This window comes from Callithrix jacchus, chromosome 14 (genome assembly GCF_049354715.1).
Source record: "Callithrix jacchus isolate 240 chromosome 14, calJac240_pri, whole genome shotgun sequence".
Lineage (NCBI taxonomy): Eukaryota > Metazoa > Chordata > Mammalia > Primates > Cebidae > Callithrix > Callithrix jacchus.
Window position 1 is genome coordinate 72,871,742 of NC_133515.1, and position 18,398 is coordinate 72,890,139.

General features: G+C 46.9%; 1 long non-coding RNA gene across 1 annotated transcript in view; it reads left to right on the plus strand.

The window, feature by feature from the left end:
• Positions 1 to 18,398, plus strand: part of LOC118147345 (uncharacterized) — a 59,301-nt gene that overhangs the window by 20,431 nt on the left and 20,472 nt on the right. The window lies entirely within an intron of this gene.

An 18,398-nucleotide genomic window follows, 5' to 3' on the forward strand; every position in this document is an offset into this window, starting at 1 on the left:
AAAAAGTGGCTGTAAGATTTAAGAGTACAAGCATCCTCCTGTCCATCCTCCCTGCTCCAGTGCTTTATCAGCTTTGCCTCTCTTTGGCTCTGTAAGTCTGGACTGAACAAGGTTTAGGATGAACCATGTGTCTGGGTTTATGCAAAGGAATGGAAGAGAAAAAGAAGTCGGAGAGAGATGACCATTTACCGAATCCTTATGTGCTGGACCCTGTGGTAGGCGTTTAACCTATACAATCTTATTTCAAGCTCACAGCAGCTCTTTGGAGTAGGTATTATTGCTCCCATTTTACAGCTGAGGAAACTGAGTCTTTATGAGGTTCAGTAACTTGCCTGAGGTCATAAAGCTGTCTAGAATAGAGTGGAGAGTGTGATCACAGCTGGTCTGGCCATGGAGCCTTCAGACATGAATTTGAACTCCAGGCTAGAGGCAACCTCTGGGCAGGATGTCTGGATGGCACAGAGTTCTGAGGATGGAACTTAACAGGTCAATCCAAAACGTTCCTGGAGGGACTGACCAAATTCCCCAGAGAATCTCCTGAGGCTCAGACTGCCCCAGCCCTGACCTCTACGGACTCCTCCTTCCTGCTCCTGGCTCTGGGCAGGGATTTCTCAGGGCTTCTCCATGGTCCTCAGTGCTCCTGCTCTGGACTGGCAAAAGGCTTTGGGCTGGGTCACTTAGCAATCTGTGAAGAAATCAGCGTGTTCCCATCTCTTCCCCTGGATTCAACCAGGGCTCACCAGCATGGGTTGTAACCACATCTGTGTGATTTCCTGGCACTGGGCAGAGGGGTGGTGCAATGTGGGGGTTGTGAGCTTCAAGTTAAACTTTTCTAGACTAATAAACCCTTCCTCCTATTACAACTTGACTCCCCTCACCTTCCCCTGCCAGCCCCCCAGGACAGCCCCCGCCCCCTTTCAGTCTTCCTCTCTCTTTCACTGAGGCTGACATCACACTCACATTTTCCAAAAATTCTCCCAAATTACCCACAGTCTTCTTAGCTCCTGCTGTCGTCTGGAATTATACATCCCAGACACTGCTTTCACTGTCATTCCCCCCAGCCCTCACCCCTGAGTACTGGGCCTCCCCAGTTCTAACTCCTGGTGGGTCCCATTGCCCACTGGCTCCCTCAGCTTGGCCTGGGCAGTGAATCAGCAGAATGGGTCCAACCCACTCAGGAGCTCTTCTCAACAGGCTGGAAGTAAGTCAGGCTGTGGGCAGGTGTGTGTGTGTGAGGGGGTGGGTGCTTTGAAAGGCCCCATGATGTGGGGAGAGGCTAGACCCTTCTGAAACCCCAGTCAGTGGGATAGGACATTCCATTGTGCAGTGGGAAAGGCACAGGATTTGGAGTTAGAAGACCTGGGTTCAGGTCCTGGTTCTGGTTCTAGTTCTGTCACTCGTGGGTGCTGTGCTCTTATGCCAGTCACAGCCTCCTTAGCCTCAGTGTTCTCCCCGTGTGTGTTTCATAAAAGACCACAGCAGTATTTCAGTCCCACATGCTCTTCCAGAACCTCGCCACTTTCTTTTGAGAGGTGGAGTCCACATTCCTTTCCCTTGAATCTGGACAGGTCTTTGTGACTGCCTCAACAAATAAATGCATCAGAAGTGACTCCATATGCTTGCCTAGGCTAGGTTACAAAAGGCATGTGGCTTCTGCTGGCATGCTCTCTCTCTCTCTTGCCCCCACCCCAGAACTGGAATTTGGCCGCCATACTGTGAGGAAGCCCAGGCCATGCAGCGAGGGCATATGTAGGTTCTGGCTGAGGGTCCCAGCTCAAGTCTCAGCTGACAACCAGTATCAGTTGGCCAGACACATGAGAGCCATCAGATGATTCTGGCCCTCAGTCTTCTACTGGCCCAGCTGGTGCTGAACCGAGGAGGGAGAAGGGGCTTTCCCACTGAGCCCTCCCTACCCAAATTGCAGCTTTGTGAGCAAAACAAATGTTACCATCTGAAGCCACGACTTTTTTGGGGGTGGTTTGTTACATAGCTCTAGATGTCTAGAACAGGATCCTGACAGTAATGCTGGGTTTATAATAGTTGTGAGGGCTAACTGAAGATATCCATGTGGCAGCAGCTTATGGAGCCCTATAAGGCACTAAATGGCAATCTAACACACTGTCATCATCGTTGCTGTCAAAGCACTTCAGTGTCCCAAGACATCACTGTGTATGTCTATAAACGTGGCAAGAACTGGGCTAGATGCTCTCTGCATATCACTTCATGTAATCCTTACTATTTTCCTGTGGGCCATAACCTCCTCCTCTCTTCTCTAATCTGGCTCAGGCAGGACTGAATTGGTTGTTGTAATAATTAAGGCTGGTACTATTATTTTCACCAGTTTGCAAATGGAAAAACAGAGACACGGCTAGTTTAAACTCAGGTGGAATGGGAATTTGAATCCAGGTCTGGCTTACTGCTGCATGGATGCTCCTCTTTCTCCAGGAGCCAGGGTTGGAGCTGTACCTAAAGAAAATGGTGACACGAGGGCATCTCAGCAGGTCCCGACCTGGGGTAATATTTCTGTTTGCTCTATTTAATTTTATTTTGAGGCTGGGTGTGGTGGCTCACACCTGTAATCCCAGCACTTTGGGAGGCTGGAGCAGGTGGATCACCTGAGATCAGGAGTCTGAGACCAGCCTGACCAATATGGTGAACTCCATCTCCACTAAAACTACAAAAATTAGCTGGGTGTGGTAGCACACATTTGTAATCCCAGCTACTTGGGAGGCTGAGGCAGGAGAATTGTTTGAACCTGGGATGCAGAGGTTGCAGTGAGCCGAGATTGCACACCAGTGTACTCCAGCCTGGGTGACAAGAGTGAAACTCCATCTCAAAAAAAAATTTTTGACAAACGCTTATTGAATACTTATAATGAGACTGTGTTAGGTAGGCCCTGAATGCATAAGACAATGGCCCCTTCTTTGAGGAGCTCATAGTTTTGGTGTGACAGAGGAAATACATACTTTCTAACTAGGTAACCTTAGGTAAGCTATTCAGAATCTCCAAGTCTGAGATTTGTCATCTGTAAAATGGTACCTACCTCAGAGGGTTGTTGTAAGAATTACATAATATGCTCTATTTAGAGCATGATGTGCATTGAAAGTACGGGTATAGAAACAGATTTGCAATATACTGAGATATATGTCAAAATAAAGGGGGACAGAGTATGATGGAAGGAGAGAAGAACAATTAGTCTTAGTGGAGATTGGGGGTAGCAGAGGAGAGGCGGATTTTGTCCTTAGATTTCAAAGGCAAGCAGAAATAGCAGGTGATCTGTGGAAGGTCAGAATTTCAGTGTGTCTGGAAAATGGAGAGCAGACTCTGGAGCATGTGGCTGAAGGTGAGAGTTGAGGCAGCTTGGGAAGGGGCCGTGTGCATCAGGTTGCAGGGCGGGACTCAGGCAAGTCTCCCAGCCAGGCTTAGAGAGGAGGCTTTAACTTGCAAATACCCAGGGGGAGGACTCCAGGCTCTAAGGTGCAAAATGCTTGGCAGAAGAGGGCTCAGAGGGGAGGTTGGTGCCTAAAGAGATATTTTCACCCCACCCCTCTCAAAAATCTGCTCAGGGTGGGCCCTACTACTTCGTCCCTCAGGGAATTTCAGCGAAGCCAGATCATCACAATCTGCTCTTGCCAACAAAGCACCAGTTCCTCTTCCTCAGAAATATCCCAGAAATCTCATCCATTCCTGATCACTGAATGTCTGCTTGGGGAAATTCAAAGTCCTGAGTGTCAACAACGGGCTTCCTAGCCAGTGCATCTGATCCCAGAAAGGATTCTCCACAGGAGCCCTGGGCAGGCTCTGGGTTCTGCGTGTGCAAACAGCTGCTTTGGTTTAAATATTAATAATGCAAAATGAAATGTGTGGGGTGCCCGGCGCACCAGAGCCCAGCCAGTGTGCATTGATCTAATGTCCTCTGTGCTTGGGTTTGGAAAAATGTGGTCAGTGAATTTAATATACTTTTTGGCACAGGGAAGATGACAGTTAACTTCTCTCCCGAGCCTCCTCGCTAATGTGGGTTTTCTCCCTGAAAAGAGGAGCATGGAGAGTGGTTTCTCTCAGGGTGCCAGCAGGCCTGCTGCCTGGATTCTGTCATAGCCCCTCGGCTCTGCCACCTTGACACTGGCAGTGGGCTCTGGGGCCACAGAGCCTCCCGTGGAGGGGGAATCTGAGAAGTAGCTGGACTTGTTTGGGATCCAGCAGGACCTGGGAGGGGCTGAAATTCTAGCTCCTGCTGGCTTGGGCTCCTCCCTCCGGAATATTCTCTCCCCGGAATATTCTCTCCCTGTTTTGTGCCTGCTTCTTGGATCGTCCCTTCCTGCTGTTCCTTAGCAGAGCTCATGGGGAGAATATTGGTGCCACTGGCTCTGTCACAGGGCCCCTGAGATTGGACAAATGAATCAAGGTCCCCACAGCCCTCATGTCAGACTTTAAGAGTTGGGCTTCCCTCAATCCCACTGCAGTTTTGAACCCTGGGGAGGCTCTGACTTGGCTGCTGTGAACAGTTTCCCCTCCATTCCTCCCGCACCCGCCATTGGCACAAACTGTGGCCTCTTCCTCTTCCCCAATATCCCAGCCCTGGAGTCTCTCTCACCAAATGCCACAACTCTCAACTGGCTTCTTGAGAAGGCCATAAATGCTTGGTGACATCACAGTCCCCAAGTTGGGGAGCAAGAGTGCATTAGAGGCCAACATTTCTGAGGAGGAGAAGTCACAGGCTCTGGGGTTGCCTAACAAAGGCGTCCTGTGTGAGCGTGGTCACAGTACTACTGTTGCCGCTGCCACAGAGCTGGAACCGAGCTGGCCAGGGCTTCCCCAAAGTCTCTCTCTGGTTTTATACAACCTGATAATGTTCCCGGCTAAAGGCCTCAGGAGATCATCCTGCAGTGAGGGCCAGGAGACCCTGCTGGTGGCCTTGCTGTGGCCCATTCTGTGGGGGAAAACAGTCACCCCACAGCCTCTCAGGGATGAGGAGTGGACAGGAGGCCCCAGGGAAGCAGCCATACACGGGGTGGGTAGATGCTGCACTCACCCAGCTCTGGGGCTCCAGCTGCGCCCCAGGCTCCAACTTCCCTCCCCGCCCCCCTTGGCCTCTGGCCCTTAGGGAAGCTGAGAGAAAGTCTCGCCTGTTCTGGATGCCGCAGGCCAGATCGGCCACAGTGATCTCCTTCATGTGTCACCGCTGGCTGTAAGCGCTGTATTTGGTTTGGCAAAACAGCTATTTAAATAGCAGTGAAATGTGTCACTGGAAAAAAAATTAGCTCATGTTTCCTTTGCCATTTCTTCATGATTTCCATTAAAAGTGTAACCACGGGTAATAAATTAACAAGATCTGTAAAAGCGACCATAGGAAACCATGGATCCAGAATTCCTATAAACTTCTAACCCATGGAACTAAAAGGCAAGGCTACTTGGGGGAAGGGGAATTGGATCACCCATACTTCAGTTTTCTTTGTGTCTGATTCCCACCCCTCACACCCTCCCAGCCTCCTGAAATATGAAAGGAAGCCCTCCACTTCTTTCAGGGTTTGCTGTGGTTATCAGGGGTAAAATTCTTCACTTGGAAACCCCAAAGCCTGGAGGCATTGCTTGGCACTTCCAGTTTCATAAAAAAAGCAAGAAAAACAAAACAAAAATGCTATAATCCTCCCTACCAAAGTATAATCCTCTTTCCCCACGTTGTGGCTGACCCGGTCCTAAGCAGAGTCCAGTTCTTGAATTCTCAGCTCTCTGTGGCAATCAGCCCCTTTCCCAGGGTGCTTGATGCCAGATTGCTGCTCAGTGTCGCAGACAGGAACACTGAGGTCAAAGGAAAATATTTGCCTTTGACACAAAATCCAGTAATTAATGGATGGATGGGGAGCTGCAATCCTTACCACTGCTGCCATCCCCAAACTCTCTCCTCTGTCTCCCCTTTCTCTCTCTCCTCTCCAGGAGGCTTGTTTGTACTGGCACCCAGAATCACAGTAGGGACCTGAGGGTCTTTCTGCAGATAGTAGGGTAAGATAGTTGACACCAAAGAAGGTGACCCTGAGGAATGTGTTTGTTGTGACAGACAGTGGAGGAGCCAAGGGAGTGTAGTGAGACTGTTCCTTGGCTCCCCATTGAGTGTGGGAGCTGCGACTTACCATGAGTTGGGAGCCTGGGGGACAGGACTGGAGGGTGTGTTAGTGTTGCACCCAAGACTGAGACAGGGGAGACGGTCAGGAGGGCAGGTCCAGTGTTACACCCAGGGCTGGAGGAGGCAGGAGAGGACGAAGGACTGTGTTTAACGCTATGCCCAGAGGCTGGGGGAGTAAGGAGCTGGACTAGAAGTGTGTTTAGCATCATGCCTAGAGGCTGGGGAAGTAGGGGTCAGAACTGAGTGTGTTCAGTGAAACACACAGAGTCTAGGGGATGGGCGAGAGGACTGGGGCACTGTGTTCAGTGTCACATGGAGCTGGGGAAGTTAGGACTGGATTGGAGTATGTTGAATGTTACACCCAGGGACTGGGGAAGTGGGGATTGGAGAGTGTATCAGTGCACCCAGGGCTTGAGGAGTAGAGGAGAGACCTGGGGGAGTGTGAGTGTCACACACAGGGCTGGGGGAGCAGGGAAGAGGACCAGGGCATGTGTTCAGGGACTGCACTGCGCGAGTATGTGAGTCAGGGTAGAGGGTCTGGCGGACGGGGAGGCAAGTGGAAACCAGTTCATCTGTTTTTGCCTCTGGTTCTCTGTGGCTGTTATTACTCTGTTCTTCATGGTCCCTTGTCCCCCTGTCCTTCCTCATTATCCCTTTCATGACCTCTTACCCACCTTTATTAGTCTAATGTGATGCATCCTTTAGTCTCCTGTTAGGTGGAAGATGGCTAAGAAAGGGGAGGTTTGTGCTGTTTTGGAAACCCCAGGTCATCTGAGCCCAGGACATCCTCTATTTCTCGAGCCCAACTTCTCTTGCACAGGAGACCCCGGGGCTAAGACAGAGTTTTGTGCAGGCACGTCTTGTTTCTTTTCCTGGAAGGTAGTGGTGTGGAATGTGGAGGCTCAGGAAACTGTTTGTCACAATGAAATTAGAAAGAGATTTGAAATCAACGGCTTCCTCCACTGATTTGCATTGACATTTCCTTCTCTTGCCCACAATGAACCTTTCATTCTGTCCATACGGACACCATCCTCCTTTGTCAGTTTCACCAGCATCTTTCCCCTAGGAGTATCTGGCTTTCTTTGCGCATTCCCCATCTATGACACCCGAGGGACTGGCTCCTTGATAAGCCATGGGTATGCAGCTCTCCCAAACTCCCTCTGGGAACTTGGATTCCAGAGGGAGCCCTTTCCTTTCAGTCCCAGGCTGAGGGCACTGCTGAGGCACCTGCTGTAATGAAAGGAACATCTGCTTGTTTTGTTTACATTTCATCCAGATGTTTGGGTGCTATGTAGATGCAGCCTGTGGGTTGTCTGAATGCTGTGACTGGAAACTGAGCTTCCCTGTGCTTGGAGCTGGGAGGCAGACAGGAAGGGACTTTGAACTGAGAAGGAAATGGGGCTGCACTGCAGACCCTGACTAGGGATGGGGTGAGGGAGGGGTGGGAAGGCAAGACAAAGAGCATGGGGAGGATTGCAGCCCCGCCGTGGCAACAAGTGGAAGAAGGTCGCTCATAAATATTGGATCTGTTTACAAAGCCACCAGTGGAGGCAAGCACTTGCCAAGTCTTGATTTTGAAAAACTCCCCTTTCTAGTACTTTACACCACTTCCCGGATAATGGAGTGAGGGCCTACTGTGTGCTCTGCAGGCCTCTCCTGCACCCCTGACCCACTGCTCTCTGCACATCCTGGTTCATGGTTGGGAGGCAAAGAAAAGCAGCCCCAGGGCCTCTAGCCTGGAGCCCAATTAACAGTGCCTGGCAGTGAGCGTAAATCACCACACTCCCCCTTTTCCTGGGCTCGGGGCTGGAAAGTATCAGAACTGTGCAAATACTTGGGATGTTTCTCTTTATTAGTGATAAAATATTGGACGTCAGCGTGCGCCATTTCATGCCCTGCCTCCGACAGTTGGAGCAGTAATTGTGATGAATGGGGGCCCAGGGGCAGGGCTGCAGGCGTTTAAGAAGGCTCTTCGGATTGAAAATATTAGGATTGATTAAGGGTCAAATACTTTATAAATTTATCAGTGCTAGATACACTCTCCCCAGGTGGGGGCTACCCTTTCAGGCAGTTCAAAAAAGAACTCAATATGGTCGAACGCTCTCCTGCCCCTTCCCTCCTGTCCCACTACATTTAACCTACAAAATTGATTCGACGAACAGACATTTTCCTGTAATTTGTGTGCCCTTTTGCTTCTCCTGCCAGGAGACAAGTTCAGCACAGACATCTTTGGGAGGAGTCTGCCCATTTCTCACTGAAGAAAAAAGAAAATCTTCCCTTAGATTGAATCGGTGGAGATAGAAGCTGGTTGTGGCTTCCAGGCGGCTCTGCTTTGAGCACAGAGCTTCCCAGGAACATTATCAGTAAAAGCTATTACCCACCGAGGGAGAAACAGGGCAAAGGGGGTATGGGCTAATTCTGTCCTTTGCAAAAGGACAGATTTCCTGTTATTAGATAAAGAGATCTTTGCAACTCTTTGGCTGCTAGGAAGCTCAGAATAAAATTCTATGTTTCATCGGCACAGCAGACCTCTCCTGCTTCCTTATGATAAGGGTCATCTATTGAACAAATGTGTCTTAAAGCAGGAAGCTTTCTAATGCTGGAGATGAAGCAGGAAATAAAATAGATGAAAAGCCCTGCCCCATGGAGCTTTTATTCAAGGTAGGAGAGAGAAAATAAAAATGTATAAATGATATAGATATTAAATAATAATCAACGCTAAGGAGATAAATCAAGTAGAGAAGGAAAGGAGTAGGAGGGCAGTGAGAGGAGACTGACATTTTGGAAATGATCAAGGAGGGCCTCTCTGAGACCAGGAGGTGAGGGAGTGAGTCAGGCAGTTCCTGGGAGAAAGAGTGTCTACACACTTGTTTAATTGTGCTGGCACCTAAGTATTTCAATATTGGCTGTCCACTTCCTTTTCAAAATTTGGTGTGGTATAAATGAAAACATATGCAGAAAATGAATGAGGAAAAATAGAGCCTGTTCAGTGAAAGAGATTTCCAAAACCCTAGACCAACGGTTTGTATTAGAATCACCTGGAGGGCTTGTTAAAACAAAAAATGCTAGGCTCTACCCCTCGAATGTCTAATTCAGTGGGAGTCTGAGAATTTGCAATTCTAGCAAGTTCCCAGGTGATGCTGCTGCTTCGCTGCTGATCCAGGGAACACAATTTGACAACCACTGCCCTAAACCTCACAGGTGACGCTTCCTGGGAGAAGTACAGTTGGAGAACACTTTGGGAAGAAGGATAAAGAGTAATTTTTCAATCTCATTCTTTAAATCAAGAAATGGTAGATGTTAAATCAGACTGTGGGCCAAACTACAGGTAGGTGGGGAATGGGTCAGTTGGTTGAAGTTGAAGCTGACATTTTCCCTTCCTTCCTCCAACATCCTGGGCTGAGGCAGAGAAGAAAAGAGCCAGCAGAGAAAGGAAGAACACCTGTACCTGGGCAGGATTGGTGGCCAGCTCAAGACTTGGGAACAGGAAGACAGGGAGGTGGAAGTTAGAGAAGTGTTCTTCCCTTTAGACCAAGCCTCAGGAAGCTCTGTGGGTAAGGGACACACACACACACACACACACACACACACACACACACACATGCACGCACACGCTTTTCTAAAGGCAGGTTTCCCCAAAGGTACTCCATGTAACACTCCTGTCAGGGGATATCCATAGATGTCACCAAAAAAGGATTCTTTTGTGAAGCATGTTTCGCTCACAATGGGTTAAACACATTTCTTTATTGCAGGATTTCACAGGCTCTCTAATACGCAAAGTGCACTGTGAATCTCCCCACACGAGAATCTAGTATTCAGGGTTTCAAAACTTTTTTGACTACACAATCATCTTTACTTTTTCATTGTATAAGACCAGTGTACAATGGAATATGCTTTGGAAAACACTGCTCCTAGGACTAAGTGGTCTCTTTGAAACCACACGATGGGTAAAGTTATGAAACTCTCACCCAGCTAAGAACACAGAAAGCATCTTCAGCAGTCATGCAATCAGTCTTTGTTTTCTTAAAGACTTCCAGTTGGGTTAGAAGGGTCCCTAACTCTGCCCAGGGTTCAATGCCAGTCCTTAGGGCCGCAAGAGTCTTGGAGGCAAAAGCCTGGACTCCTGAACCTTATGTATTTAACATGAACAGGACTAGGAGATGCCATCATTCCCATGGATACCTGCGTCTCGCTCAAACATACTCCCACTACACAGAATGTGTAGAAGTGTGTGTTGACTAGCTGGGCTAGCAGAATTGATTGAACAGGGCATGGGTACTGCACCGAATCAGAGCTCATGGCTCCAGCCTGTAAGCAGGGCCTGCAGCGCTGAGAAGGGGAGGGGCATAGAGGCACAGCTGGGTCTGGAGAGAATAGCAGCCCTGATATTTATGACTATGATGGTCCTTCTCTAGTGGACCTGCTTTGGAACATAAATAAACTTAATAGGCTTCAAATAATTGTGACAACTGAGTTTAAACCCCAGACTGTGGTCTAGGGCAATGGATGTCTCTCTCCCCAGAAAGCATCGTGCAGTCAGCCTCATGCCAAAGAGACAATTTCAGTCTCGAGCATAGCAGCACCATTGACCTGTTGGTCTTTGGGCAAAGAGACTGGGGATGGAGAAGTGGCCTTGGGAGTGAACCAGAGAAAGGAGGTCCATTCTTGCAGAGTGTTCCAGTGTCCTAGGCTGAGATATATTACTTACTTAGTCCAGCCCACAACCTAATCGGACAGATTTCAGATGTGGCTCCTTCTTTGTGGGGAAGGTAAGCCCATCCCTTTCCCCCTTCCCAGCTATTTCTAGAAGCTGTTGCTGAGACATGTAGAATTATAGCTTTGGTTGAAGGCACAGGCGTATTTTGAACACTTTCTATGTGTCAGACAGCTCATCATCTTGTAGGAAATAAAGACACATCTTGTGCAGAGCAAACTGGGATAAAGGGCCATGATATAGAGTTATAAAGAAAATGAAGGCGATAACATGGATTAGTTTCTGCTGAGTAGGGACGGGACTTTCCAGGGGAGGGAGAGAACTAAACAAAAGCACAGAGATGAGGGAGTCCAGGAATATTCAGAGAACAGTGCGGTCGAGTGAGAGAACAAGCAGAAAAAACGTGTTGGAGCCAGAACGCAGAGTCTTTCCTTTCATCCTGCAGGATTTGGATTTCATCAAATAAGCACTAGGAAACAGTTTTATTTTATTTTTTAAAAGTTAATACATGTGTAAAGTCTTCAAACAATACAAATGTATATTCACTAAAGAGTGTTTCTCCTTCTCGTCCCTGATCCCTAGTCACTCAGTTCCCTTTCCAGAAGCAGTTATTACCAGTCTCTTGTGCATTCTTTCAAAGGTATTCCATGTCTTCGTAAACATATATGTAAATATATCTCCCTATTACTTTCAAACACCAATATTAGCATCTTACATACACTGTCCTTACTTTGCACATTATACTTAACCATAGATCTTAGAGATTTTTAGGTGGAGCTCATTGCATTCTATAGTTAATGTTGTAAGACTCTATTGATGGACATTTGGTGTTTCCAATCTTTTGCCACTTCAAACAACGATGCAGTGAATATCTTTGTATGTGTTATCACTTTGTGCATGTATCTATAAATTCATAGATGTGGAATTGCTTGATTAAAGGGTATTTGCATTATGATATTGACAGACTTTACATTAAAAATTTTGATACAGGGGATACTGGGACCAGGTGTATTTTAGGAAGGTCCTTTTGGAGGCAATGGCATGATGGGCAGGAGGAGAAGAGGCAAGTTTGGAGAGTGCTGTGATTAAACCAGGTGAGATATGATGGGGGAAATGGAGTGAAGGATGAGGATGGAGGAGACACAAGTAACTGATCAGATGTTACTAATAACATGGCAGAGGAGAAATCAAAAGACAACTTGGAGATGCAGAACCCCACAATGGGGATAGATTAACCAAGAAATAGGAGGTGAAGCTTTTATCAGATTCATTAAAAAAAAAAAAAAAAAAAAAAAGAAATGTGTCTGTGTAGGTAGGAAAGCAGAAAGCAAAAACACCACCACCTCAGGACCTCTGGAGCAGAAAGGACACTGGTACTCAAAAAAAGGGGGGCTCTCCTAATGTCTCCTTATCTACAATAAGTAGATCAGACCCAGTGTGGTTACAGACAAGAGAAAGGTTAAGAGCATGAACTTTGGAATCCTTAAATTTGGGGTCGGGCGGTGGCTCACGCCTGTAATCTCAGCACTTTGGGAGGCCGAGGTGGTCAGGAGTTTGAGACCAGTTTGACTGACATGGTGAAACCCCGTCTCTACTAAAAATACAAAAATTAGCCAGGTGTGGTGGTATGTGTCTGTAATCCCAGCTACTCAGGAGTCTGGAGCAGGAGAATTGATTGAACCCGGGAGTTGGAGGTTGCAGTGAGCTGAGATCGCGCTATTGCACCACTCCAGCCTGGGCAACAGAGCGAGACTCCAACTCAAAAAAAAAAAAAAAAAGAATCCTTAAGTTGCAAACAGCTTATGAGTTGCATTAGTCAGTTTAGGTTTTTAGCTGGAACCAACAATCACCAGATTTCAGTGCCTTAAGACAATAGATTATTTCTACCTCATGTCACCATCCAGTGCAGGTTGATGCTCAAAGCAGTTGTTTAGAATCCTACATTCTTCCATATTCAGGTTCTGTCCTCTCTAGGTCCTCAGAACCCTCTCCCTTCAGTCATTGAATAGAAAAAGAAAGATATGTATATGGGCAGGAACTGGAAATGACGTATGTCACTTCTATCTACTTTCTGTGGGTCAGAGTTCAGTCAGATGGCTGCATCTAACTTCACAGGAGGGAAAGTGGTATCTTGTGTGCCCAGGAGGAAAAAAAGAAATGTCTGATGAACACCTAACCAACTTCCACTTCCAAAACTGTGTGTCCTGGGCACATTATTGAACATCTCAGAGGCTCAGTTTTCCCATCTGTAAAATGGGAATAATGATACTATTATTTCCTAAGTAGGATGCTTGAGAGAATTAAATTAGTTTACGTGTGTATGTCATCCACTTAGCCTGGCATAAGTAGATTAATTGGCACTGTAGTGAATATGTGTACATATTCATAGCATGAGCTCCTTGGTTGTGACCCTCTGAGAGCAATTGTGGTGGTTTTTCCAACCTTTCTCTGCCCACTCCAGGTCTATGCAGAGGGAGGAAATCTCAGTCTGTTTGTGACTGACCTACACCATTCTGGTCCCAAAGTAGATTTACTTTCTTGAAATAAATCATTTGGTTTGGCTGACTCCATGGATCAAATGCATGAGATTATTTCCAAATCTCACTATGCCTGGTCTGTGTAGACAGAGCTATAACCTCTGCCAGACAGCTCTGCTCATAGCATATGCAGGCTGCAGAAGGATTCTTGTTCACTCTTTCATGTTATTCCCACACTTCAGAAGTCTGGAGGGAAGCTGAATGTTTGCTGTTCTGGGATCATTTGAAGCCGGGCATGCAAAGAGTTCCGAGTCACTTTCAAGTCTGCCCATAGGAAATCTTTCTTGGCAACCAGACAACTAGAATTAGTTATTAAAGGCATGTCAAATGAATAAAGACACCTCTGTGAGGAAAACCTCAAGAGCAGTTACTTTTTCTAATATGAATAGGAGGCTAATATCAAATCACCTTTAATTTTCCACTCTTTCTTTGCTCTTTCGATAGGAGGTCAAATCTAGTCATACAGATACAGTGGAAAAGCATTTGTGTTTTCATCTATCACAGCACATATAGCCACTGCAGATGTATGTCTTAACAACCGGGGTCTGGAATTTAAATGAGTACCTGCACACTGACAAGGCTGTTTCCTCCAGGAATGTTCTGCTGAGTGCCAAGCTTGTGTTGCCCTTATGGGCTGTGAGAAGCTAATCCATGAGACGGAATAAAGCATGGTCTTGTATCTAAACCATACATCCTACAGAATCCAGGACACAGCATTTGCTGAAAGGCAAGGATGACCATGAAGACCTAGTCACCATGTTTCCCAACGACCAGGCGAGAAAAGCTATGTGAAGCCACTGTGTAAACACAAGCCTGCTTTCCAGATACGAGTTTCCAAAGGTCTGGTGAACTCTCTTTTCCATGTGGACTATATTTAGGGTCACTATGGGTAGATTTGTGGACAGGGGGAGCTTCTGACCAACAGGGAGTGCTGTTTAGTGGTTAGGAGGCTCCAGAATCTGGCACATTGCCTGGGTTCAAACCCCGGTGCTGCTGAGTTTTGTTGTTATAATAGGCTAGCTGCTCTGTTTCTCTGGGCCTCAGTTGCCTCATCTATAGAATGGGGGTAATAATGTCTACTTCACATGGTTGTTGTAAGGAATCAATAAAATTATTCTTAGGAAGCGCTTAGAACAAATGTTTGGCATCGAGTAAGCTTTCAGTGAATGTTGACTGTTTTCACTAGTGTTATCAGCAGTAATATTATAGTTACCAATGGGGAAAGGATCTCTGCATGGATGGGTTGCACAAACTCAAGCTATATGGACTTCATATGGAAGGGAATTTAGTTGTTTTAGGGAAACAAATTAGTTTCTCAAGTGTAGCCACCTTGAAAGCTGGGTAGACATGACCTGAGGCTTCATGGTAAAATGGTGAAACTGCCTTCACGCAAAATCCCTCCCAGACAGGCAATTTCATACTCTGTAAACAGAGGTTTTGACTGAAGATCAGAAATACAGAAACCATTTGTCTTTGTCAGTTCAGGCTGCTACAACAGAATACCATATACTGGGTGGTTTAAACAACAAACACTTGTTTCTCACATTTTTGGAAGGTGAGAAGTCCAAGATCAAGGCACTAGCAGATCCAGTATCTGGTGAGGGTCCTCTTCCTAGAGAGAAGACAGATGGCTGTCTTTTCTCTGTGTCCTCAAATGACTCTAGTCTTTTTCTCTTCTTGTAAGGTCACTAATCCCATCATGGGGGCTCTATCCTCATGACCTCATTTAAACCGAATCACCTCCCAAAGGCCCCATCTCCTAATATCATCCTGTTGGGAATTAGGGTTTCAACATAGGAATTTTGGGGGATAGAAACATGCAGTCCATAATACCATTTAACTGACCACATTTACTCCAGCCTTCTAGAAATTAACTCCCCATCAGCTGAGCTCCCTGAATAAGTCTTATGAGTTTTATATGTCTAAGAAATTTGCATGCCTTTTTCCTTAACTTTCAAAGGCTGAGGGGTCATTTTCCAGCATTTTCCCCTGGACCTAGGTGTAGGGCAACCTTATAGCTTACCTGGCCCTGCTCCTCACCTTCAGGGTACCCCTTCCTTCTCCCTGGTAGCCTCAGGCCAGGATGTGGCTCTCCAGCTTCCTTTCCATTGACATTGAAGGTAAATCTTCCATGGATTTTGGATCCACACCTTGTGGCTGCTGTGAGGTTTCTGGGTTTGTTCCGAGAGAACTGAGATTGGTTGTGCCTCAGAGTGCCTCAATTTACAGGTGTAAACCAGGCTACTGGCAAGAGACTTGCCTGCTCTCTGCAGGCAGTTAGCAAAGTTAAGATAAGGGAAGTAGCCAGAGAATTCAAGACAGAACTCTTAGCTGTTTTTGTCGTGCTGTCTCCATGTTTGGTAGTTTTAGATGCAATCACTGTTTAACTGACCAGTCAACATTGTGGCCTCAATTTAGTGCAGCAGTTTCCTGATCATGGCTTCAAACTGTGAATTAAATGAGAACAAGTGATTTTTTTTTTTTGCTTGTTCACATTCTCTATTTTCAAAAAAGGATCTATTTTAAGGTGGCTAATTTATCCATGTAGAGCTCCAAATGAAAATGGCAATGGAAAACTTCACTTTGATACTGGGATATGGCCATCTGTTTGAATGTTTGCCTTTATGAATCAAAGCAAGCAGTTGATTGCAGTTGATTGACTGGACTTTTTTTTTTTTTTTCCAACAACTTGTGGGGCTCTAGAAACACAGCCTAAGGCCTTTGGCAGAGGATGGAGCCTGTGTGTGCACGTGTGTGCATGGGTGTGTGTGTGTGTGTAGTGGTGTGTGAACAAGCACTGGTGAGACAGACAATAAGAAGGCAGAAGTGCTGAGTGTCTGCTCTGTGCCGGATACTTTATTGCATACAGCCCTTGTAACAAACGAAGGGGGCAGATATTATTTGCACTGCATATGAGGAAACTGAGGCCAAGGAAGGTGAGATCGTTCGTTGATGCTCCAGTATCAACTAGGAGGAGGAACTGTGGCTCCAAATCAGCCTGTCTGACTCTAAAGGCTGAGCTCTTTTCACTCTGAGGAGGGAGGTGGCAGAAAGAGAGGAAGACAGCCAGAGGAGGTAGAAATATGGAGAGAAATTATGGAGAGAATGCTGCAGGGACAGGGGCTAAAAAATCCTGGAAATATGCATAATGAAGTCTGAGCCATGGTGCTAACTCTGCCCCTGGCTGTACATCTGATTTGCAGATACTTTAAAGTCTTTAAGTTGACTCTCTCTGCATCCTCATGCCCCGTCCTTCCCATCCTCCCTTTCTCATTTTGCCTGGTGGAGGCCTGACCTGCCATCATGATGCTGGAGTCTGGATCTCTTCCATCTGTAACTGGGATCCCTCGGTGGTGGTGGTGAGGCCAGGACCCTGCTTAGGGGCCACTGCCTGGGCAGGAGGAAACTCCTTCAGCCTCTGTCCTGAGCTGGGTCACCTGTGGAAGGGTACCCAGGGCCCAAAGGTGAAGGAGGGCTGACACAGCTTCTTCACCCAGGGCTGCTCACTCTCAACATCTCAGGCCGGCAGCCACTCAGCACCACCTGCCCATTTCCTGTGCTTCCCCTAGTGAGTGGCAGCTTGGACTCTTGGCCACAGGCAGTTCTCCTGAATTGGTCACCAGGGCTCAGGACGAGTCATCCAGATGCAGCTGTGACAATGTGGCTTTCATCTTCATCACAGTTGACCCCGTGGGAGGAAAGCCCCCTTTCTCCCACTTCAGCCCACATTTCTCTTCCCAGAGCAGCAAACTGTCACCCAGGAGGGGCTGCCGCCTCCCTGGTCTTGGGAACCTCTGCAGAACCTCCTCTCCTGAGCACTCCTGAGTGAAGAGCCAAGCCAGGGTAAGCCTGTGCTTATAAGGCCTCAATTTTAGATTAGATTCCCAAATTTAATTTCCTATTCCTTAATTTAATTCTGCATTTTAGTTTTGTTTTTATTATTTACATGGGTTCCCTTTAATGATTCCAAATTGCTGCTGCCCTCTAGCAGTATTTGTCTTAGGTTAACTTCTTGAAACCAATCAGCATTGGAGTTTATTCTGCACTGGGTTTCGTTATTTTCTGAAACGAAGCACAATTAAATTAGAATAATGAACATGCTCTTTAGAGGATTAATTCATAATAAGCAGGCCATGTGCTACAGCTCACAGAAGAAAGGGCACAAGGATTGAAAGCTGTTTTTTCTGCCTAAATATGAAAAGTACATTCTGCAGTGCAGAACAAATCAGCTAATGACATCCAGAGCGCTGGCCAGCCCCAGAGCGGCACAGAGCTGGCATCTCGAGTTAGCGCAATCCCTACCGATGCTGCTGCCTACCTCTTCTTCTCAAGAAGACTGGCAGCAGGCAATTTGCCTGGCTCCTCTCTCCTCAGCACAGCTGCAAGAAGCCACTGTGGGCCTCCTAAATTCTACCCCCAGCCTTCGCAAGCTTCATCCGCACAATTTCCTACAGCCCGTTCATTCATTCATTCACTCATTCTTTCTTTCATCCAAGGAATGTTTTACTAACTCCTGCTATATACCAGGAACCCATGGGATGTCCCACCCTTGGGACACATCAGTGAAGAAAACATACAAAGACCCCTGCCCTGCCCTATTGGAAGTTATATTTGAGCAGCCAGAGACAGATAATAAATGGTAAAAATAATAAGTAAATTGTGTATTATGTTAGAAGGTGATGAGTGCTAAGCAGTAAGGGGGGTTGAGAGTGGTGTGTGTGTATGTGTGTGTGTGTGCGCGCGCGCACGCCTGTGTGCTTTGCAATTTTAAATAGGATGGGTCATGGTAGGCTCATGGAGAAGGTTTCAACTGAGCAAAGACTTGAAGGAAGTGAGAAAGTGAGTCACTTTCAAGCATGTCACCCAGGTCAAGTGTGTTGCAGAAGAAACAACTATAGCAAAAGCCCTAAGGTAGGACTGTGGCTGGTGAGTTCAGGAAGGATGGGGCCATGGGGCGCTGAATGGAGGGAGGGAGTGGGAGATGAGGGAGGCCCCATCAAGTGGGGCCGTGGCTTTTGCTCTGAGA